This window comes from Equus quagga, chromosome 21, assembly GCF_021613505.1.
Source record: "Equus quagga isolate Etosha38 chromosome 21, UCLA_HA_Equagga_1.0, whole genome shotgun sequence".
Taxonomy (NCBI): Eukaryota; Metazoa; Chordata; class Mammalia; order Perissodactyla; family Equidae; genus Equus; species Equus quagga.
In genome coordinates this window covers 2,069,685-2,095,628 of record NC_060287.1, presented here as the reverse complement: position 1 = coordinate 2,095,628, position 25,944 = coordinate 2,069,685, and positions in this window count along the sequence as shown.

Below are 25,944 nucleotides of genomic sequence, written 5' to 3'. Positions count from 1 at the left end.
TGGACTATTCGACCTCACAGTTATTGTGAAAATAAAATGTTTGCAAGGAAAAAAATACTCTAAAAGGTTTCAGAGAGATGGACCAAGACATCTACAATGGAGCAAGAATAAAAATGACATCTGGCTTCTCAACAGCAGCAGCAGAAGCAAGGGAACAAAAGAGTACTTATTTGAAAGTGCTGAAGGACCTGTGAGTTAGAATTTTATATCTAGGAATCATTTAAATGTGAGGATAAGATGAAGATGTTCTCCAGCATACAACGTCTCAGAAGTTTTATCACACATAGCCATTATCAAAACCACTTTTGGAAGAAGCATTCCAGAAAGAAGAGGAAGGAACAATTAATAATATTTACTGTTTTTTTAAATATAATCATTATCCCAAAAAAGAGAGAGAAAACAATAAAAAGAGAGAAAAAGATGCATCGATAAGGATTCTGAGATAAATTAATAACAATGTCAACATGGTTGGCGAGTGATAGACTGGTGGGAGCTGAGAGAGGGCTAAGATGCTAATCTTCTTTGAAGGGAACATATCAATATTGTTTTAGACTGGATTTTCCAAAAATCAGAACCCGAGCCAAGGATTTGAGTGAAATATTTTATTTTGGTGGTGACCCAAGAAGCATCAATAGGGAAACACAGCAGTGAAACAGGGAAGAGAAGAAAGTCAGTATAGGATATGTATGTTAAGGAATAGTTGTCACTTTGGGCAATGAGACTTAACCACACTGGGGCCCTCTGAGCCTCAGTTTTGTCCCATTCAAAGAGCAAAAACGCTGGAGTGTTTACCTACCAACTCCTACCCCTTACTAGTTAACTGTTGCCATAGGCATTAGCTCCCTGAAGATTCTAATCTGCCCCACATATGGCCAGGCACCCTCTTGCGAGCCAGGAAACCCTATAGCTAAGGGTCACAGTGCGTGGAATAAGAAGCTATTGGCATGTATGGAAAACATAATTGCACCAACAGCAACTGCTGCAGTCTACCACTTGCACTACATGGATCTACTTATGCCTAACATTAAATTCCCTCTGTCTAATCACAATTCTTCAAATTAGTAACCAGTCACAATTTTAAAATAAAATAAAATGAAATACTAACAATAGTGAGCTAATGGGACAAATGCAATCTCTGTTGCTGCAGTTGGTCCTGAGGCCATGACTGCTGGTCATCACCTTCCTTCTTTAGCAGCTGTTTACATGCCACAGATCCTTGGCTAGCATTTCTGGTAGTCTAGGTTGCTTCACTTTGATGAAACTCAGACCCTTATCCCTGAGGGATCTGATTCCCTTTTTACTGTTTTCTAACCCATCCACAGTTGCTGCAATTTCCTTTTCACTTTATCATTAGAAATAGAAGCACCAAGGGGAATCCAGTGAATCTTCTAAGTTCCAGTCATATGTCTCCTTGTCCCCATTAGGTGGTAGTAGTTCTATCTCCTCATGATAATAAGTCAATTACACCTTCCTTTGTAATAAATCCTTCTTTGCTTGCTAGCCTATTGGCCCAAGGAGTCAAAATGACCAGGCAGCTGCCACAGCTTCAGATTGAGTAGAACTTTGCTGGTCCCCTGGAGTCTAGCATAACCCAAGTTTTACAGATAAAAGTACAAACATCCAAAGCGGCTCATTGTGAGTAATGATAAGAGCCATCCTTCTTCTATCCTTTGATTCCTGGCCCCTCATGTTCTAGCTGTCAGTCACAGCACATATAATGACCCTTGGTTCAAAGTATACATCACGTTCTGAAGGATAGCACTCCAATGCCACAGTGTCATCCACAAGCTGAAGCCTTAGCTTATACCTGTAAAGATGCCATTTCAACATTCTATCACAGTGGCAGATTCAGATAATGTGGTGTATGGTAGGACTGGCGGTTCCTGGTCATCTGCATATTGTTATGCTTCCTTTGCTGTAAAGGGGTCTGATGCGACCAACTTGCCACCAAGTTGTTGATTGATCTCCTTGAGTGGCAGTACTATTTTAGGGCTCTGCATCAGTCTCTGCGGCTGGCAGATCTGGTATTCAACAGCAGTAGCAGCTGGGTTAGCATTGGTAGGAAGAAGCTATGCTGTTGAGCTATATACAACCTCCAACTCTACCACTATGATTACTATTTATGAGTCCATTGTGAGCACTGGCATGGCCAAGGACAGAGGCTAGCTAACCTCCCTGGATGAGTTTTCCCATATACTTGGTTGTTCAGTTCCTCCTCTTCATTTTATGCTCATTCCAAAGATCTATCCACATGTCTCTTTCTGAGTCTTCCTTGATTCTGTTCTTTCAATCTTGTTCCTTCTAGACTCCTGACCCACCAGCCAAGCCATGTGGCATTTCTCAAGATCTTATGTCTAGTCTTCTTTCAGACTATTCTTCTGTCCACACAAAGGTGGTGACCTAGTGGGCTGCTTAAAGCTCTGTCCTCTGGGAGGATTTCCCCTCACCACTGTAGTAAAGTAGTTAGAAATAATGAACTAACTGTAACCAAAGCCACACAGACAGGTCTTGCAAATATGATAAGTGAAAAAAAAATACGTAGTGTGATATTTGTGTAAATTAAAAACCATGAATACAAAAGAAACATTGTGCGTTTTGGGGATGCAAAAGTTTTCAGGAGATAAAACACATTAGTGTATACTGTGGGGGAAGGGGAGCAGATATGAATTGGAATAGGATCTGAAGAGGAAATATAATAAAATTAAATTAGGCGAAATCAAACAAGAGAAGTGCTATGCTAATAATAGTAATGTATCATGAACCAAAAAGTGAGACTGGCAACTATTTTCACGTGAAGCTGAGAAAAATTGTATGTCACTATTAACTACTAATTGTATGACATGGAAGCTGTCTTTTGTATAATGTAGAGATCACATTCTTTCATAGAGCCAAGTAGACACCTCTCTGAAAAATTTGGAGATTTAATTTCTGATTCATGTTTTATCTTGCAAGTTTGGCTGTAATATTCTCAGTCCCTAAGGAATTCAAATATTTATCCAACTTAAAACTTCATAGAATATTGGCATTCTGGATGAGTTAATTAAAATAATAACGTTCAGAGAAAAAAGGTCAATAGTATGATTCATAAATAGAAAATTTCAAAAATGTCTTGTACTTAAAGGTACCTAAACAAAATATATTTCTTCCTATGTATCAAATGTTCTAGGCAGAAATTTCTAGATTTTTGAATTCTCAGCATTTATTCATGTAATCAGAGAGGAAATATGTTTTTAGTAAACATCAAAATAAAAATCTAAAAATAAGTACTCAGCAGACTAAAACATTCCCTAAATAGGATCAGAATCAATTTTATCATCAGACATTTTTTAAAAATTTTGTATCTAAATATGAAAGTTGGAAATCATGGAAAAGTATACAGTTAAATATCAAAATATCCTAAAAATAATGTATTGCATTACCTGATCCTAAAATCCTAGTTTTAGATTGACATTTTTAATGTTTTGATTACTTTTTTTAACCTTAAAATATTTTAATGATTTTTTTAAAGTTGATGTACCTTAAAAGAGTTTTAGGTCAGATCTAAATATTAATTTACTTATGTTATAAAGAATACATTTTAAAGAATACATTTTATAACTATAAAGATCTTTAACAGAGATATTAATTTATCTCTGTTTTGGATACTTTGAGAACATAGTAACCAACTTCATGCATTTTCCATTGTTTTGAATACTGATAATAGCTTTGTCCTAAGCCGAACAGATTTGTACAAAAACAGACATTTTAAGTTTGGTAGTCAATTTTGGAGTGGAGGTAAAATAAAAGGATCTTCTATGCGAAAATAATTGTCCCAAAGAAATCTTGGCTCCAGAACCACAGGGTATTAAGGCTGGAAGAGGCCTTAAGATAGTTCATGAAAATCATTTGCTAAAAGAATCATTTGTGTTAAAAATAAAATTTACATGATTTAGTATACTGGAAATACAGCTGGTACTCAGTTAATACTTTTGAATGAATGAAGTGCTAGCATATATTACCACAGCATGTCTTTTCCTTTGAAATACCCTTCATTGAACTCCTTTGTCTGGAGAAGAAACAGGAAGGTTCAGGAGGCAGGAGAGGGGCCTGCAGGGTGGTGCAGCTGGGCCAGTGAAAGTTTGCCTGCTCGTTCATTTTCCCTAGTAATGCTCCTCGTGTTGCCTATAACAGGCCTCTGAATATGTATCAGGAAGTGTGGTATCTCCTTGAGAGGACAGACCCACTGCCTTTTAGCGCTGTTGTAAATAAGATGTAAATATACATACGCATGCGCTCCTGATACTAGGTGGGCCACTGGGAGTTTATTCAGATTAGTTTCATTTGCAGTTTCTCACATGTAATGGTCTGCTTTGGCAATGTGTGTTCTACCACCTGAACTAACTGTTCAAATTTACCTTTCTTTAAACCTCTCTAACAAAAAGCAGCATCCTGTACCAAGCCTTTTACACAATCCCATTCAGAGGCTTATGCTAACTCTGCATATTTAATTCACTTGGGGTTTTGTTGTTCAGATTTTATTTACCAATATTTCACTTGTTCTCAACTTTGATTGTGATTTTGAGAACATGATTTGTCTCCTGCTTCACTCAGTGCTTGTAGAGAATCTTTCCTGCTGAGTTTCACATTACTTCTGGATCTTAACAGCTTCCCTGGATTCTGCATTCTGTTCTTTTAGCTGTCACAATGTATAAATGAGCCCTTAGAATTCCTCAGGTGTGAGCTATATGGTTTTACATAACTGACAATGTCCAAATTCCTCCTTGATCTCTGAGCTCCTCAAGGCCAGAAGCTGTGACTTACCCATCTTTGTATCTCCAGTATCTAGATCAGGGCCTGAAATAAGGCAGACGCCCACTAATTGTTGAAGTGAGTAGAAAGAGAAGCAATCTCCCAGAGTTGAATCTGGGAGAAATTTATTCTAATCATCAAATTTATTCCATGCTATACTGTATGTCATATTTTATGGCTGAGTTATTTTATAGGAGATGCTTTTTGTATATATACTTGCTACCAATCTTACAACAAAATAGGAATTATTATCCTCATTTTATTTAAATACAAACAGCAAATCTAGTGCTTAGAGAGTTTAACTTGCCTGAAGTGAAACAGGGTTAAGATAAGTAGTAAAAAATTCTCTTTCAAAAAGTCAGAGCTTTTCCGTCCAAATCCAGCTATGGAGTTTCTCCCAATCCCAACATGGCATCAAACATGGAAGGCAGAAATATTTGAGGGTAAATTGCTTGTTTAAAACAAGAAGTTGTTGGATCTTACCTATTAGAGCTTTGATTACCATTCAACAGTCCTAAAGGAATTCTGGTGCTTTAACTGGCATGCAGCCACCCACAAATAGAACGGAGAAGGAGCAAGCAGTGTAGGAGTAATGCAGTCCTCTCTAGGTGTGACATTCAAGAAGTCATCGAAAAGATCCAAGATTAGAAGTTCTGATTTTAGGGCCGGCCCAGTGGCGCGGTGGTTAAGTTCGCACCTTCCGCTTCTCCGTGGCCCAGCGTTCGCCGGTTCGGATCCCGGGTGCGGACATGGCACCCCTTGGCAAGCCATGCTGTGGCAGGTGTCCCACATATAAAGTAGAGGAAGATGGGCATGGATGTTAGCTCAGGGCCAGTCTTCCTCAGCCCAAAGAGGAAGATTGGCAGCGGTTAGCTCAGGGCTAATCTTCCTCAAAAATTTTTTCTAAAAGTTCTGATTTCATAAACTGTCTCCCCAGTATATCACAAACCAAGTAAAACTTCAGGGAAGAAAGACCTACTTCTAAGAATCTTTTACCATATTGTTTCAGTTACCTGTTGGTGCATAACAAATTACCCCAAGATTCAGCAGCATCAAACAACAATTTTAACGTGTCTCACAATTTTGTGGGTAAGGAAGTAGGGCAGGTCTCAGCTGAGAGACTCATCTGTCCCAGGTTGGATTGGCTGAGATCATCATTGTATAAACAGGTGGGTGGGATGGTCTGGAAAGCCCAAGACCTTTCACTCACATGGCTGGTACCTTGGTGGGAAAGTCTAGAAAGCTGAGTTCAGCTGGAACTGTTGACCAAAGCACCAGCTTGTAAAGTTTCTAGCATGACAGTTGCAAGGTAGTCAGATTTCTTACAAGAAAGCCCAGGGCTCCCAGAAAGAGTTTTTCAAGAAATGGGAAATAGAAGCTGGCAGTTTCTCAAGATCCGGTCCTGGAAACTGGCACAATGTTGTTTCTGCCATATTCTATTGGTCAAAGCAGGCGCAGAGTCCGCTGTGGTTTTAAGGTGAGGGGACATAGACACTTCTGGATGGGAGGAATGTCAAAGAATTTGAGGCCATTTTTAACCCACTACACAGCACAATTCTGTTTGTAAATGACGTATTTCAATATATTTTTTTCAAAATCCAAAAGGAAGAAACCTCTTTGTTCCTGTCTTCTCAGATTACTATTCCTCACCATCTCACATGCTACCTTATATCTTGGCTACTGGAAATGTTTTATCACCACGTCCAAAGTTTACACTAAGATATTTTTACATTTATGCCCAGTTTGTCTATACAACAATATGAATGAATAGTTCAGGCGGAAATTTCACAATGCTTCTTGTTGCGCCCCCCACTCTTCCCTTCTTGACCTCTAACTGTTGAAGTATTTCTAGACTGCGCTCTTCCAAGAGCAAGCTGAGTGCACTGCTATTACCAGCATCTCAGTGTGCACGGAATTTTTCTCATTATCATTAAATCATAGAATGTAAAGCCAAAAAGTATTTGGGGGACCAAATATAGACCAAACTTCACATTTCACAGAAGTGAAAACCGAGGTTCAAAGAAGTTTATATAGTAAAAAACATCATGCAAATAGTTTTTAAGTTGGCCAGAACTAACACCCAGGGCTCATTGATCCTCTTCAGTTGTACTGATGGCATATGTATTTGTGTTGGTATTTTTTCAAGAGGAATTTTATTAGGAAACTAAAAAGGAGACATTATTTTTAAAATGCCAAATTAACCAAATGCAAAATACCAAACCATAGAAACTATTGAATTTCCCAAAGGCAGGTTTTTAAAAAAACTTAACCAAAACTATTAATCATTGGTTAATAAGAGTCTTATGGCTCATTCTAAATGCTGTTCATATCTCTTGTTTTTTGTTTTTGTTTTTGTTTTTGGTGAGGAAGATTGGTCCTGAGCTAACATCTGTTGCCAATCTTCCTCTTTTTTTCTTTTTTCTCCCCAAAGCCTCAGCACATAGTTGTATATTCTAGTTGTAAGTCATTCTAGTTCTTCTATGTGGGACACCACCACAGCACGGCTTGATGAGCGGTGCATAGGTCCACACCCAGGATCCCAACCAGCGAAACCCAGGCTGCCCAAGCAGAGGGCAAGAACTGGCCACAGGCCAGCACGCTCTTTCTTTTTAAAAACTAACTTTCTTTTCCTCAGCTCCATCTCCTTCCCCTTCTTCAAAGGCATCTTCCTAGTCCTTTGTCCTTTCTCTGGTTGCTGTTCTCGGTTCTTTCTCTCTCCAAGATAATTCTGGGCACTTTAGCTTAATGGGACCACTGGCTCTTAATTGTTTACAAGATAATTTCTTGTAAAAAACAGAATGCATTCCCTTGTGCTGGAATGTGCTAACATTTTAGTCCCTATCTCCAATATCTGGTAGAGAACCTATAAAAGGCAAATCAACTTCAGATTCCGTCTTAACTCATTGGCAAACACAGCTTTCCCGAACTTCCTCAAACTGCTTATGTGATACTGAGGATATAGGAGATAAATAGCACTTAACTAAATAAAATTACAATGCCAAGGTTGGTAATTAATACATATATTTGTTTAATTGATTTTATAAATAACTAAAAGAAATTCAGTCCTTGCGGCATATCACACTCCAAGGAAACTATAAATCCCATTCAGTCAAGTTGACAGCCAACACTCTCAAACCACACAAGGAAGTTGAACAATTTTTTATAGTGCTTTTCCTGTAGTCTATTCTCCTGACTGAGGAACTAACACCTGCCTTAATGTGATCACTGTAAATAAGCTCTAGCTGTTGTACTACTGAAAATGCAGACAAAATTCATTAAATAAATCAGTGAACACACCACTCCACTTGCCAAAGCTGTTAAGCACCAGACACATGCTGGTGTGTCTTTGTGGCAGTTAGGTAAAGAGGGAGGACGCCAAAAGGTTATCAGGGACTCCTTAAGGATCAGAGTATCAGGCACACAATGAAACAATTGACACTTTTCACACACATCCTAAAGATTTTAACTCTAAATTAATATGACCAACATAACCTGGACATCCTCACACTCAGAAAGTAGCACATACAGAACAGAATCTCTTTGTGATGGGTTTGATGGGCTCTCATTTCCCTCTGGTCAACTGCTTGCTCCAGGGACATTAACTGCCTCACATTTCCAGGTTAGAAAGGATGAATATGCATATATTGGAAAATAACAATCCCTGAGATTCTGTTCCCTAGACACAAACATGAAGACCTAAGGATGGATGATTTTGTAATTTATTTTTTCATTTATTATAAGAATAATGTGGACATTGTTCAAGTCTAGGTCCTCTTCTTCAGCGTCTTTTTCTAAGAGCTGTGTAGCATTCTGCCCTATGGCTGGTACATACAAATGTACCAATTGTTGAGCATTTAAATTAATCCCAATTTTTTGCTAATTAAAAAATGCTGTCATGAATATCCTAGAAGCATATCCATTGCAGACATTCATGACTATGTCTTCATGGCAGAATCAAAGAAGTGGAATCTCTGAGCCAAAAGGTTTACACATTTTAAGTTTTTTTGCTGCATATTCCCAAATTGTATCCAAAATCTAGCAATTTTTATTCTCTTAGCATTGTCTGAGATATCCATTTTTCTCAAACACTGACTACATTAAAATATAATGGCCATATTTACTAGCCAAAAATAAGTTATCTCACTGATATTTCCATTTTCATTTATTGGACTAGAGTGAAGTTATTATACTATACGAAGATTTTTATTTTTTCCCTATTAGCACCTCTTGAGAACAGAAACCTAGTTTTGTGTCTCTCAGGTCTAGAGCAAAGAGTGTCTCTCACGAATCCAAACCGGAGTTTGTACCCAATAATGTTTGTTGAATAAATGAAGGTGACATGAGAACAAATTAGACGGCAAACGTAATAGGTAGTGAGCATGTGTCACCCATGATTAGGAATTGGTTACACACACATACCCACACAAATACTCAATGGAACAATTCACGCATAAATAAATAATACTAATAAGAAATTCATTCTCTCATAAGCGTAGTACTTTATTTGGAACTAATTAGTAAAAGATAAGTCTAAAGTAGTGAAAATCCTTAACTTAGGAATTTTTAATATGGTTTTACTAGTTTATGAATATACCCTCACAACGTGAACTAGGAGCTTCCAAATCCTTTCAAGGCCTACTTATGGGCTTGCTGCAATGAACAGATGAGAAGATATTCTTAGAGCTTTGCCTTGCCCATGTAAAATTCATTACCAAAGCCTCAAAAAAAACCGTATATTCTCTTAAGTAATATGAATTCTGTTGATCACCCAAAAGCTGATAAAAGAAAAAATCTAGTTATCATACATAATATAACAAAAACCTTATTTAGATCAAGGAAGATAATTCAAACCAGCAAAATGCAATGTATATGTATGTGGAACCAGTGGGTGTGTATCTGTATGTGTGTCTCTTCATGATACCACGACTGATGGAAGGAAAGAAAAAGTTCATTGCTCTGAAGACCTTCTAGAGGGAATTCTACCTTGATGACAAAGCAGAATCTAGAGTTTTTATCATAAATGGATGCTGGATCTTGTCAAATGCTTTCTCTGTGTCTTTTGAGATGATAATGTGGTTTTTATTCCTCATTTTACTAATGTGGTGTATCACATTGATTGGTTTGTGGACCATGAACCACCCCTGCATCCTTAGTATAAATCCCACTTGATCATGGGTGTATGATCTTTTCAATGTATTGCTGTATTCCATTCGCCAATATTTTGTTGAAGATTTTTGCATCCATGTTCATCAGTGATATCGGCCTATAATTTTCCTTCTTTGTGATGTCATTGTCTAGCTTTGGGATCAGAGTGATGTTGGCCTCATAAAACATGTCAGGAAATGTTCTGTCTCCTTCAACTTTTTGGAATAGTTTGAAGATAGGTATTAAATCTTTGAATGTTTGCTACAATTCTCCAGAGAAGTCATCCGGTCATGGACTTTTATTTTTTGGGTGGATTTTGATTACTCTTTCAATCTCTTTACTTGTGATTGCTCTATTCAGATTCTCTATTTCTTCTTGATTCAGTTGTGGTAGATTGTATGAGTCTAAGAATTTATCCATGTCTTCTAGGTTATCCAATTTGTTGACAAATAGTTTTTCATAGTATTCTCTTATAATCCTTTGTATTTCTGTGGTATGTGTTGTAATTGCTTCTCTTTCATTTCTAATTTTATTTATTTTATTTATTTTTTTTTGAGGAAGATTAGCCCTGAGCTAACATCTGCTGCCAATCCTCCTCTTTTTGCTGAGGAAGGCTGGCCCTGAACTAACATGTGTGCCCGTCTTCCTCTACTTTATATGTGGGACACCTACCACAGCATGGCTTGCCAAGTGGTGCCATCTGGGATCCGAACCGGTAAACCCCAGGCTGCCAAAACGGAACGTGTGCATTTAACCGCTGCGTCACTGAGCCAGCCCCTCTAATTTTATTTATTTGAGCCTTCTCTCTTTTTTCCTTAGTGAGTCTGGCTAAGGGTTTGTCAATTTTGTTTATCTTCTCAAAGAACCACCTCTTTGTTTCATTGATCCTTTCTACTGTTGTTTTTCTTTTTTGGTTTCAATTTCATTTATTTCTGCTCTACTTTTTTATTATTTCCCTCCTTATGCTGACTTTGTTTGTTCTTCTTTTTCTAATTCTCTTAGGTGTAGTTTAAGATTGCTTATTTGAGATTTTTCTTGTTTATTAATGTGGGCCTGTATTGCTATAAATTTCCCTCTTAGGACTGCTTTTGATGCATCCCATATGAGTTGGTATGGTGTATTTTCATTTTCATTTTTGTCTCCAGATATTTTTTTGATTTCTCCTTTAATTTCTTCAATGATCCATTTGTTGTTCAGTAGGACATTGTTTAGTCTCCACATATTTGTGACTTTCCCAGCTTTTTTCTTGTAATTGATTTCTAGTTTAATAGCATTATGGTCAGAAAAGATGCTTGATATGATTTCAATCTTCTTAAATTTATTGTGGTTTGCCTTGTTTCCCAACATATGGTCTATCCTTGAGACTGTTCCATGTGCACTTGAGAAGAATCTGTTTTCTGCTGTTTGTTGCATTGAGTGTTCTATATATATCTATTAAGTCCATCTGGTGATAAACTCTCTTAGTTTTTGTTCATCTGGAAAAGTTTTTATTTCTCCATTACATCTGAAGGATATTTTCACTGGATAGAGTATTCTTGGCTGAAGGTTTTGGTATTTCAGAATTTTGAGTACAGCCTTCCACTCTCTCCTAGCCTGTAAGGTTTCTGCTTAGAAATCTGCTGAGAGCCTGAAAGGGCTTCCTTTGTAAGTTATTTTCCTCTACCTTCTTGCCTTTAATATTTTTTCTTTGTCATTGACTTTTGCCAGCTTTACATGCTTTGGAGAAGGTCTTTTTACATTGATATAACTAGGAGTTCTGTTAGCTTCTTTTACTTGTATTTAAAGCTCCTTCCCCAGGTTTGGGAAGTTCTCAGCCATTATTTCTTTGAACAAGCTTTCTGCTCCTTTCTCCTTCTCTTGTCCCTCTGGAATACATACAATCCTTATGTTGCATTTCCTAATTGAGTTGGATATTTCTCAGAGAATTTCTTCATTTCCTTTCAGTCTTAGTTCTATCTCCTCCTCCATCTGAAGCATATTTCTGTCCTCTAAACTGCTAATTCTGTCCTCCATATTATCAGCTCTGTTATTCAGGAAGCCCAGATTTTTCTTTATCTCATGCAAGGTGTTTTTCAGCTTCAACATTTCTGATTGGTATTTCTATATAGTTTCAATCTCTTTTGTGAAAAATTCCCTTTATTCATTAATTTTGTCCCTGATTTCATTGAACTGTCTATCTGTATTTTGTTGTAACTCATTGAGTTTTATTTACTATAGCTATTTTGAATTCTCTGTTATTTAGATTATAAATTTCTGTGACTTCAGGATTGCTTTCTAAGTACTTGTCATTTTCCTTCTGGTCTGGAGTGTTAATATATTTCTTTATACTGCTTGATGGTTTGGATTTGTGGCTTCACATAGTGATAGTATTTGGTCCAGCTTCCACCTGCCACCACTTGGCAGGGGGTGGGGGTGGGGTTTTAAGAGCTGTATATTCTGAGCCTACCATGATCCCTAGTGTCTGTGCCTGTCCTTTGGAATATATGCTGACATGTCCCATCTGTGATTGCTGGTTCGCTTGCTCACAGCTGTTGCTTTTCTAAACTGCATGCAGTCGCTCTGGCTGACTGGCTGAGCTGGAGCGCCGGGCTGGGGAGGGGTGCTTTCTTTCCTCTGTGTGATCCCAGGGGCATTCTCGCTCTACCTTCACTACCTGCTCTCCTGGGGTGCTAGATTGATGAAGACACACTTGAAACAGCTTAGCCACCTCTGTGTGGGGCTTTCTCATGGGCTGTGAGGGAACTTGGAGAGCACAAATGTTCCCGTGGAGAGCCACCCCTCCCCCATCTTTTCTCAGAGCCACACGCAGTCCTGCACCCTGGGCCACCACTGTTCAGGAGGGAGAGGAGATCTTCTTACTTCCTTCCACTTCCTCCAAGGGTTCCAGCACCTCCACCTTCAGATGTATGGCTGTGTGGGTCTCTCAGATATCTTTTGTGTTGTGTGAATATCCTCTGTTGGTTTATGAATGTCCTTTTCATTGTATCTTAGTGGGGAGAGTCTAAGGGAAGAGCTCACTCCACTATGATGCTGATGTCACTCTCCAAAACAGTATCAATGTTTGCTGTTACCCCTGTGTGAGCACAGTTCAACCAAAAGCTCCTTTTGTTTTGTCAGTCTTCCTTTCACTAGAGCCTAGGGTTCAGCTGGCAGAGAATGGAGGATTGCATGGAAGAGGTTAACATTTCACTTCCACTCCCACTCCATTGGCCAGCACTCTATCACCTGGAAAAGGAGGCTGAGAAATGCATTCTAGCTCTGTGCAGGTTTGGTGAGCAGCTAGCCATGCTGTGCCACATCACCTTTTGGATTTCATCATGTCTATTTTGCTTCACGTGAAGCCTTTAAGTAGTTGACTCTACCCAAGTCTCATATATGCTATTATTTACTTGGTATATTTTACATTCACTTGCTTTTTTTCCTGCTTTTTCTCACCAAAACCCCCCAGTACATAGTTGCACATTTTAGTTGTGGGTCTTTCTAGTTGTGGCAGGTGCGATGCCACCTCAGCGTGGCCTGATGAGTGGTGCTATGTCTGCACCCAGGATCTGAAGTGGCAAAACCCTGGGCCACCAAAGCGGAGCACGTGAACTTAATCACTTGGCCAGAGGGCCGGCCCCTCACTTGCTTTTTATACTTCAAAAGATTTATTTAAAAAGAAAGGTGTCAAAACTATAATTAGAAAACCAAAGTGAAATATCTATGAATAGAACTGAACTATAAAAATAAATGTACTAAAAAACAAAACAGTTATAAATTCTAAGGCAATATCATTGCCTGCAGAAGCTTTTAAGCTGAGGCTGGCTCTTTGTTGAAAAGGGAGATTAGCAAGGGATAGAAAGAGGCAAAGTATATATTTTATCAATATCAAAAAAGTATTCTTCCCATTTTATAACTGTGAATTTTATCTGTTCTTGATTGTAATATTGTCAAATTGTCCTTATTTTCTTAGTATTTGATTAATATATTATTTTCAAACGTTTGGTGCAATTTTGTTGTAAGTACTGTTCTTTTCAATCATACATAGAGTTATTTTTTTAATCCAGTATTCTTTTAATAGAATTTTATCTGTGACAAAGACAGATACATTCGGACTTATTCCTGCCATCTCATGTTTTGTCTTTTGAACTACTTTTTCTTCTTTTATTCCTTTCTTGATTTGTTGATTGATAGAATTTCTTTTTCTAAGCTTGTTTTCCACTGATGGGATTGGAAGTTACATATCCAATTTCTGTTCTTTTTTTATTTATATAAAAATATATTTTTAGCAATATCTATAGTTAATTCCAGCAACCTTTAAAAGTTATAATTTTAGCAATATCTAGAGTTAATTCCAGCAACCTTTAAAAGTTATAATTTTAGCAATATCTAGAGTTAATCTTAGCACAGTTTGAGGTTTGATTTACTTGGGTTTTTGTCCCATTCCTTCATTCCAATCACTAAGTATTGTCATCATCAGGAATTTTATGGCCACACTTTTCACTGTGTTTAAGCATTATACATCAACAATACTAAGACGACTGTATATTTGTGTGATGCTCTTTCTTGTGTATCACATCTTCTGCTTTCATGTATTCATTTAAAGTTTTTCTTTAGTGTATTCTCATGTAATTATTTCAGAGACGTTCTGTGGGTGACAACTTTTGGAGCCTTTGCAGGGCAGAGCATCAGTTTATTTTGATCTCACATTTAAATTCTAGTTTGGATAAGTATATTGACCTTAAGTAAATAGATAATCAGTTATTTCTCCAACAAAAATAGGTTTATTTGGGATCAGCAAAGAATTGCAATTCAGGGTCTGCAACCATGGCAAGCCATGTCTAAGTCCTGAGCAGCAAGGGGAGGAGAAACTGTTTTATAGAGGGGGAGAGGAAGTTGAGAGGGCTATTGTAAACAAAGAGTCCACTGGAGGAATTGAAAGTTTGAAGTGCAGTGGCATTTCACTGACTGAGTTGTGACAGTCTCTCATGGGCTGAGCTTCTTGCCTGTCAAGAAGAGGAAGTCTTTCTTCTTCCTGTTGGGCTCTGCTTTAGAGGCAGAGTGTGAGAGCTCCCCTTTCTGGCCTCTGTTTATTAATATTCTCGAGTATATACTTATGTTTTCAAAACAATTCATACTTAGCATTTGGAAGTTATTTCTGGAGTATTTTCTAGCACTCTCAAGCAATTCTCTGATTCTCAGTGGACACTGACTGGGTGTCCTACAAAGTTAACTCAATTCTGACACTATCTGCCTGGAGATAGTATTAGATCCGACCAGTTAAGGACTTGGTCCCATGAGACTGATCCTATATCAGACGCCAATCACAAGTCCAGCTTGTCAATTGTGCTTCTGACCCACTGGCTATAAATTGGAGGTTCCCACAATCCCCTCCTCGGTTCTGTTAATTTGCTAGAGCAGCTCACAGAACTCAGAGAAACACTTCCTTATGTTTACTAGCTTATTATAAAGGATATAGATGAATAGCCAGATGAAGAGATACACATGCAAGCCAAAAGGGTCCCAGGGGCAGGAACTTATGTCCCTGTGAAATGGGGTGCACCACCCTCCTGGCATGTGGCTGCATTCACCAACCTGGAAGCTCATCAAATCTTGTTGTTTAAGAGTGTTTATAGAGCTTAGTCTGCAGCACCTTTCTTCCCTTTCCCAGAGGTTGGTGGGTAGGGCTGAAAGTTCCAAACTTGTAATCACTTGGTCCCTCTGGTGATCAGCCCCATGCTAAAGCTATCTAGGGACCCCACTCTCAGTCACCTCATTAGCACAAACTTGAGTGTGTTCAAAAGGGCTTGTCAGGAATAACAAAAGACACTTCTATCACTTAGGAAGTTACAGGGGTTTTAAGGGTCTGAGCTATGACCCAGGGATAAAGACCAAATATACTACTTATTATTATTACAATCAGTCAGTATTGATTGACTGACTTCTAATACCCATCCAATACTAAAGCACTGCTCAGGTCCAGGAGGCATTTTCTGAATTTGGAACACAATGCCAGGGAATGTCATGTGCATGGTGCCTCCTGGAGTTTGCAATGTATCAGTTCCTGTGCGAATAGTATTTTTCCTTTTTGGAAGTTTTTGGTAATTTCTCTGAGTCCCAAGTGTTCTGAAATTTCACAGATAATTGTCTAAGGCAAAGATTTTTGTTGTCTTATCATTTGGAGCACTCTTGTGGTTTGGGCATTATACAAAATTTTCTTCAGTTACATACTTGATTTTGTCCCCTTCATTTTCTCTTTTTCTGTTTTTCCAGAACTTATATTTGATAGACAGTATATGATATGCTAAATTACTCCTTCATGTTTCTTAGCTTTATTTTCTCACAGTAACTATCTCTTTGCCTTTAGCTCAACAATTGGGGAGAGTTCTGTGACCTTATCTTCCAAATCAATCATTTCGTATCAATTGTCCATTTATTAAATTTTATTATATTTAATTTGTAGGAACTATGTTTCCCTCTGAGTGCAATCTTTTGTTGCAGCCTTCTCTTCTTTTGTGGCTACAGTATTCTCTTGAATGATATCCTCCCTGAAGATAGTCAACTCATTTTTAAAATGTTCTCTTTTGGTTCCTTGGATTACCTGATTGGTCATCTTAGTCACTCTTGTTAATGCCTTTTATTTTGTCAAATACTTGGTAAACTTTTTGATTGATGCACTAAATAGATGAGGTAAGGTGGTATTATGGGTTGAACCGTGTCCTCCAAAAAGACATGTTGAAGTGCTAACCCCAGTACCTGTGAATGTGAGTTTATTTTGGAATAGGATTTCTTCAGATGTAATCAAGTTAAGATAAGATGATTAGGGTGTCCTTATAAGAGGGAAATTTGGCTACAGGCACACAGGGAGAATGCCATGTGACAACAGAGGCTGAGATTGAAGTGCAGCTACAGGTCAAAAGATTGCCACAACCCCCAGAAGCTAGGACAAATCAGGGAAGGATTCTCCCTATAGGTTTCAGAAGGAGCACGGCCCAGCTGACAAGCTTGGTTTCAAACATGTAGCCTCCGGAACTATGAGAGAATACGTTTTACTTGTTCTGTTCTACTGATTCAAATGTTAATCTCCAGAAACACCCTCACAGACACATCCAGAATAATGTTGAACTAAATATCTGGGCACACCATGGCCCAGTTAAGTTGACACATAAAATTGACCATCACAAATCCACCCCATATAAATTTGGCACCAATACACATCTCATTAAGCCATACTTAATCTTCAAATAAAGACAATAATAAGATCATAATTCCAACTAACGTGATACAATCACTCTGCATACAACTGAAAATGTACTAACCCCTTCCCTAGAAAAGGAGATAAAGTCCTTGACTCATGTTTTCTCCTTGGTATCTTGTAATTTGAATACTATGATGTAAAATTAATAATACTTAAATACTGTGATATAAAGTCAATACACATGTTATATAAGGGAATAGGAGAGAAAAGAAGACAAAAGTATAGATACAGGTATCGATATAGATATATACACTCACAAATGTATTCATAGCAAAGTAAGGAGGAAATACTCAATGACAATTACCATTCTCATTTCCAAAATTGGTTGTGTGGTCATAGCTGGTATTTATGACAACTTTCTTCCACTACTCACTCTGTATTCCTTTTGCCTTCAGCAAGCAAAGCTGGTCGTGTTTCTTTACCTGGTGGAGCAATCCAAACCTTCACTCCTGAAGGGGATGGGCCATCAGTAGTCCTGCCTGGATTGAGTCGTTGTAGATTTCCATTGATTTCAATCACAGGGCATGGTAATACTGAGACAGTAAATGGGTTTCTAGAGTTTCTGGACCCAATTTCAATGTGTGTGTGTGTGTGTGTGTGTGTGGGTAGGGGGTTCCCTACACCAACAATAAACAATTCTTGGACATGAGTAGGGTGTCTGAGAATTTAACTCAATTCTGACACCATCTACCCAGAGATAGCATCAGATTCTACAGGTTAAGGGTACAGTTCTATAAGATAGCTGCCCCCCTCCCCCCACTTCAGATGCCAGTCAGAAACCCAGGCTGTTATCTGTCCTTCTGACCAACTGGCTATAAATCACAGATTCCCATGACATCCTTCTCAGCTTTGATTAATTTGCTAGAGTGGCTCACAGAACTCAGAGAAACATCTTACTTACTAGATCACTGGTTTATTATAAAAGGATATAACTCAGGAATAGCCAAATGGAAGAGATGCATAGGGCAAGGTATGTGGCAAGGGGCACAGGACTTCCATGCCCTCAAGGAGCATGCCATTCTCCCCAAATCTCCATGTGTTCACCAACTTGGAAGCTCTCTGATCCCGACCCTTTTGAGGTTTTATGGAGGCTTCATTACATAGGCATGATTGATTAAATCATTGGCCATTGGCAATTGAACTCAATCTCCAGCACTTCTCCCCTCCCTGCAGGTCAGGAAGCAGGACTGAAAGTTCCAAACCTCTAATCACATGATTGGCTCCACTGGCAACCAGCCTTAATAGTGCTTTCCAAAAGTCACCTCACTAACAAAACTTTATCACTCTCAAAACTTAGGAAATTCCAAGGTTTTTGGAGCTGTGAGCCAGGAACCATGGACGAAGACCAAATGTATATGAGAAATATATTTTGGTTATCTGAATGACCAAATATATATTTTTCTTATAAATCAAAATATCACAGACATTCTAAAGGATCTCCATATTCCACACAAACTCTTTCTTACCTCCATTGTGGAGTAGCAGTCCAATTTCCCTTTGGTTGTCTGGATCAATCACTCCAGCCACCACAGTAGTTCCCTTAGAGGCATGAGGAGTCCAAAACGGCTGGGTGGCAGTCTCTTTTTTTTTTTTTTTTCAATCAGGAGGGTTTTTTAAAGATTGGTACCTGAGCTAACATCTGTTGCCAATCTTCTTCTTTTTTTTCCTTCTTCTTCTCCCCAAAGTCCCCCAGTACATAGTTGTATATTCTAGTTGTGAGTGCCTCTGGTCGTGCTATGTGGGACAGTGCCTCAGCATGGCTTGATGAGCAGTGCCATGTCCACCCCCAGGATCTGAACTGTGAAACCCTGGGCTGCAGAAGCAGAGCGCACGAACTTAACCACTAGGCCACAGGGCCGGCCCCTGGGTGGCAGTCCCAGTTCAATAGAAAATCATTGTTGTGTCTAATAGTGGAAGCATTCCTCCCTTTGGAACTAAGGCTTCTAGGCCAGCACAGCATGAAGTCACAGGAAAAAGAGGCACAAATTTTGCTAGTGGGTCACTAGGGGTCATAGTGAGGGGTGCCAGTCCCACATCCGCCCCTTGATTCCTGCACTGGCTATGAGAGAAACAGCACCATAAATTGGACGTTGTTTCCCTCCAAGTATATACAGCCTTCTGGAGAACCTTGCCTGAGGCCTGCAAGTCACTGCCACGTAGCTGGCCTCATTAGCCCTTTACCCTGATGATTACTCAGAGAGTGTCCCTTACTCTTCATATTTGCTCACTTTGTGATTGCCGTTTTTCTGGATCTGCTCTGAATTTGGAAGTGGTCTTCTTCAGGATGTGGTTTTCTTCGAAGCATTTGGGCTTTGGTCTTTCTCATGCTTTCACTTCTCCATCAATCTAATACAACCTACTTTTCATCATCCATACAATGAACTCTCCCATACAATCAATATTTCCGTCATCCAGAAATTCCTCAAGGCATCTTATCCATTCATGGAACCCTTTCTTATTTCATAATGCTATTATGCATCTCTTCTCAAATTTTAAGGGATTTGGGGCATAAAGGGAAGTAAACATATGTGTTTAGCCTGCACTCTCTGGCTTTGATGTTCAAATGTAACATATTGAGACCAGAAGCAAAGGACTTCTGGTTAAAAATGGTGAATTAGCATGTATTTATCTCTTTTCTCTCATAAAACTTTACCAAAATAAAAATACATGAGTTAAAAACATGTGTGTGCATATAAAACTCAAGGACAAATGAAATGGAAAAGGACACACATAATGTATGAGAAATTTCCTCAACTTTCAAAATATAGTTTAAAGTATATGTAGTTGACTGAAAATAAGTGACTGACTAGGGTGGAGAAGATACACAGAGTGAGTCAAGTCACCCTAGGGAACACCTCAGAAGCTCAGCACTTGCCAGCTGCAAGGATGCTCTTGACATGCTCCAGGCCCATTCCCTAGACCACACAAGTAGGCAACTATTTCCCACTCACACATCACACCTCTCACCAAGAAAAGGACCGGAAGATTATTCTCTGGATAATTTGAACCAGAAATGCTCCAGACTCAGGAAAGCCAGTTGAACAGAGGGTTGTAATGAGGGAGGGGCTAACAACATGGAATTAAAAGAATTATTACATATTGAACCATACATTCCTCACACTGCTGTAACAAATTACCACTAACCACAAACTTGGTGGCTTAAGCAACAGAAATGTATTGCCTCACAGTTCTGCAGGCTAAAAGTCCAAGATCAAGGTGTAGGCGGGATTGGTTCCTTCTGAGGCTGTGAAGGAGAATCCATTTCATGTGTCTCTCTCACCTGCTGGGGGTTTGCTGGCAGTTTTTGATGTTCCTTGGCTTCTGCTGCCTCACCTCAATTTCTGCCTTCGTCTTCACAGGATACTCTCCCTGTGTGTGCGTGTCTATTTTCAAATCTCCTTCTCCACATGGCACCAGTCCTGCTGGATTAGGGGTCCATCCTATTCCAGCATGACCTGATCCTAACTAAATACACCTGCGATGCTCCTATGTCCAAATAAGGTCACATTCTGAGGTGCTAGGGATCAGGCCTTGAACATATGAATTTTGAGGGAACACAGTTCCACCTATAATAGCTTTCTTACCCATCCTTTTTTAAGAATTCTAGTAACTCCGCATCCTTGTCATCCCTTTCCTCGTGAATTGGAAGAAACTGAAAGCACTTAGATAAATGATTTTCAAAAACTAGCTTTTGGGGTTCTTCATCGATTCTGTTTTGCTTCTTTTTTTTCTTTCCCCAGGAGCGGCATGAGGCAGCGCTCCTTAGACATTCCACGAGGCTGAACAGTGTACCAACTGATAAGACTTCAGCAAAAGAACTTTCTTACTGATTAAGATACTTTAGAGTTGATGGCTTCTATATATTTCACTTAAATGGTTCTTAGTCAGCTATACCTACTCCCATTGTATTTCTTACCAAATCACTTGTATCATTGCTTCCTCTTATCTTAGGGACAAAAGACGTCTCTTTAGGGTCAAATATTCCTTCATCTGTCCCCTTCATCTCTATTAAGCCCAGGGTTTTCCATCAGGGTTTAGAGCTGCCTTTGGGTGGGGATTAATTTCTACCTCATAAAGTACATTAAAAGAAGTTTCTAAAATAATCAAAACCCTGTTTTCATTTTACCTAACGGTGTTCTCTTTCCTGGATTTTCATAATGACCTTTCACAGGCTGTCGATACTGGGACTGTCATAATGAACTTTGATTTATTCCTTTCTTTGGCACACCATTTTGCAAACACGAAAAGGTTTTCTTGGTATTTTGCTTCTTATTGCTCTCCCTGTTGCCAAGTCCCACCCAAGCACACAGGGACTCTTACCAGCTACTTAGTTCTTAAATATGAATGAGCATCCAAAAAGCACCAGACAAATAACGAGAAAGAGACAGACTGAAACAGTCAGAAACAGAGAGGCCTGGAGGAAATAGACACAATGCAGGAGCAGAAGAAAGCTTTTACAAAATTATAATTAATAGTCACAGAGAGATAAAAGAAAATACTGCAATCATAAACCTAAAATGGGATGAAAAGGAAATGTTCAGAAAACAAGAAAGAGTTCTTAGAAATCAAAAGCAGGATAGAATAAATGGAGACGATTATCAAAGCAATAATATAAATATAATACAAACTAATATAATTCCAGCTATTTTCCTGGAGCCTACCTTCCCAGCCCTCTTTTCTTGTGCTCCAGTCTGAGCCTGCTGTTCTCTAGGTCCAACAGAGTGGTCATCCTGGGATATCTTTTTACTTTGCTGCTTTTCTGGAGGTAAATAATTATGCTATAAATATCTAAACATAAAACCATCTTATAAGCTAAAGAACAAGACTGAGAAAAGCTCTAGACTTCTTAACACAACACTAGATACTAAAAGACAATGGAACAATGTAATGCCTTCAAATTATCAAAGAAAATTATTTTCAACCTTCTTAGCCAAAGTTTCAATTAATTGTGAGGGAATGATGAAGTTATTTTTAGTCATGCATGATATCAAGAAATAAACTTTCCACATTCCTTAGGAAGCTTTTGGAGGATGTGCTTAAGTCAAGCAGTGGACTAGGCAAGGCATGGGATCTCGAATACGGGAAAGGAAGGATCTAAGCAGAAAAGCAAAAGACAACCCAGAATGACCACTGCTTTGGACCTAGAGAAAAACAAGTTCAGATTGGAGCACAAGGAAAGAAGGCTGGAAAGGTAGTCTCCAGGAAAATAAATGGAATTGATAGTTTATTTGACATCTTTAACTATTTGAAAGTTACCTGCAATATATAGGTATTTGCCATATCTTGGTGCATTTGGAAAGAAAGAGAAGTCAAGCACATGAAAAAATGATAAAATTATTAACTTTAAGAAAAATTTAAAAATTGTATGAAAAAGGAAAGAATCTCAGTACACTATTTGGTTTAGTGGCAAACAATCATTTACATGGTCATAAAAATGAGAAAATTTTCTATTGATTTTAACTACATAAAAATCCTATGGTGAGGCCAAGTGTAGGATGATGATAGTGGAAAGAACAACTCTTCATTGTTAAGCATCATGTCTAAAGTTGATCAATCAAAATTCTAGTATAAGCATGCTATTCAGAAATATGAAAGTACGTATAAAAGAAACAGTTTAAAGAATTTAAAGGTGATGGGGAATTGAAGACCAGAGAGGGTGAGAGAGAGGGGCAGGGATTAATGCCTATCAATCATTTAGCATTATCTGATATTTTAAACCAGGAGCATGTATTACTTTGACAAAAATAACAAATTAACAAAAGAATACAGAAGCAAATAAAATGACAACAAAATACGCTGAATATAATTTGAAAATATATCTATACATGTTATTTCTTTCCTAAATGTAGTATGATGATTGATACTCTATATAGCCTTAAGAAAACAATTAAGTTGATCAGATATTTATAGTATTAGCTCCATCATCAATATTGGTTAACAAACACAAAAGTCAATGTGACAGACACTTTAATATATACCTACTGAGTTTAACTGCAGTGGCAGAGAATTTTATTGTAAAACCTACTTCTACAGAAATGTAGACTCCAGAGTCACGTGCACGTTTGACTCAGTGAAGGTACTAGATGCAGCATTCTGGCAGTATTTGCAGCTTGAATTACAAAAATCTGCTTCATTTTGTGGGCACGTGTAAAAACGTGGATTAATGACTATGGGATTATAGATACGAATTTTCTACTTGCAACTCTTGCGATCCCATGGTGAGTTGATAATATTTTATATTAGCCAAAGGTGTAGCATTAAGAGTCTACAAGGGGAAGAGATGAGGAGGCATTATAGGAGAAAGTAGAAAAATCAGACAGGAAAGAAAGATTAAGAATAGATGGCCATTGGTACAGGGAAAGATTGCGCTCTGATTGTTCAATGTTACTACTATACCAAGTAGTAAAGAAATTACTGTTGTGTCAGTAAGAAAGGAGATGCCAGGGCATCCCCCAGTAGAAAAAGAGTATCCAAAAGACAAAGTTCTGGAATAGCAACCTTCTCGGAGAGGAATAGAATTAGGTGACAAATGATTACCAGACATGGAGTTGCAGTCCTGATCTAATGCTGTTATATAGAAGCCATAAGTGATATAGAATTACCTGAAGATATTTAAGGACCTTCCTCTTATTCCAATTAACTGACAGATTTTGAAACATGTCTACAGAGTTTTAGCAGTGGTTAAATTTATGTTTCTTATAGGCATTACCAATGCACAGTATATAGTATACATTACACAGAGTAATGTATACAACTACTGTAAACAACTAGAAAGTTCAGGCTATTTATAGAAGTACAGGGATACTAAAGTCATAGCTTTGAAATTAACTCCCCATTACATTCTTAGCAATGAATAACTTGGGAAAAAGAAAGATGATTTAACTTTGTGAATGTGCAACTAAATTTTATAAAAATAAATTAAAAAACAAATAATAATCAGGGCTGACCCTGTGGCACAGCGGTTAAGTGCGCAAGTTCTGCTTCGGCGGCCCAGGGTTCGCTGGTTCAGATCCCGGGCGTGGACATGGCACTGCTTGGCAAGCCATTCTGTGGTAGGCATCCCATGTATAAAGTAGAGGAAGATGGGCACGGATGTTAGCTCAGGGCCAGTCTTCCTCTGCAAAAAGAGGAGGATTGGCAGCAGATGTTAGCTCAGGGCTAATCTTCCTCAAAAAGAAAAAAAATCATTTTTTCTTTTCTTTTTTTTTTAAAGATTGCCACCTGAGCTAACATGTTTGACAGTCTTCTTTTTTTTATTCCTTCTTCTTCTCCCCAAAGCACCCCCAGTACATAGCTGTATATCCTAGTTGTGAGTGCCTTTGGTTGTGCTATGTGGGACGCTACCTCAGCATGGCCTGATGAGCGGTGCCATGTCCACCCCCAGGACCCAAACCGACGAAACCCTGGGCTGCTGAAGCCGAGCGTGCAAACTTAACCACTCGGCCACAGGGCAGGCCCCTATAAAAGTAAATTTTAAAGACTCCAGAAAAAGATGTTTTTAAATATTTGCTCAGCAATTAAAATTCTTTGATATTTTCATTAATAAAGTAGATAAATTATGTGATATTGCTATTTACGGTTTAGATATAACTATCATGTTAGCAGGTTTCAATGAAAGTATACTTCATATTTTGTGTGTCTTACAAAGATAACATGTACTTGTTGTAAATAAGCCAACATACAAAGTATATAAAAAAAAGGCAAATATTCTCCTCTGCCCCATTCAATATCACCACTTGTCAGTAATCTTAACATTTGGTGTGTATTATCGTCTCATACAAACGTAGTACACTTATATAGCATTGTTCTTTTTTTCTCAAAAATAAGAAAAACACTGTGTAATTATCTTTTAACTTAGCAATATTGTAGACATCTCTTCTGGTCCATACTTTTAGATCACTTGAATGGCTCCATAATATGGATGTGTCATAATTTTTGGACCATTCCTTTATTGTTGGACACTCATAGTATTCGCAGTTGTTTACTATTATAATTTTAAAATGAACTTCCTTTTACATATATCTTTACATATTGGCTATTGCTTCTGCAGAATATACTCACAAAAGTGGAATTTTCCAGGGACAGCCCTGTGGCCTAGTGGTTAAGTTTGATGTGCTCTGCTTTGGAGGCCAGAATTCAGTTCCCAGGCGTGGACCTACACCACTTTTGGGGGCCATGCTGTGGTGGCATCCCATATACAAAATAGAGGAAGACTGGCATGGACGTTAGCTCAGGGACAATCTTCCTCAACAACAACAACAAAGTGAAATTTGCTAAATTAAAAAGAATACGTAAAATTATTATTATTGAATATGTACTACATAAGCATGGGAAGAAAAAATTGAAAGAGGAAAAGCCATATAAAAAACAACGTCTTCCATTACACATTGATTCCTTTTATGCTTAAACAGAAAAGTTTGGAGAGTCTGTCATCTAACGCATGCACCAGCCCTGGGGGAGGATTATGAAGATCATTAGTTAGCATGATTAGGCACACCAGTGACTATCCGGACATTCAATATTCAGTGAGGCTCTTGATTTACCATGGGCATTGCATTAGATCATGGGGCAGGTTCTTATCTTTCAGGCATTTAAATCGGTCAATCCCACTGCTTAATAGATTTTAATCTGGAAACATATTTTATGGATTACGTAGAATACTAGGTTTTCAAAGGATATGTTTAATCTGCAAATTTTCAATTTTTATTACTCTTCTTGTATAAGACTTTTAGAATCAAGATGAAACCTGTGACAACTATTCAGCTGGTAACTAA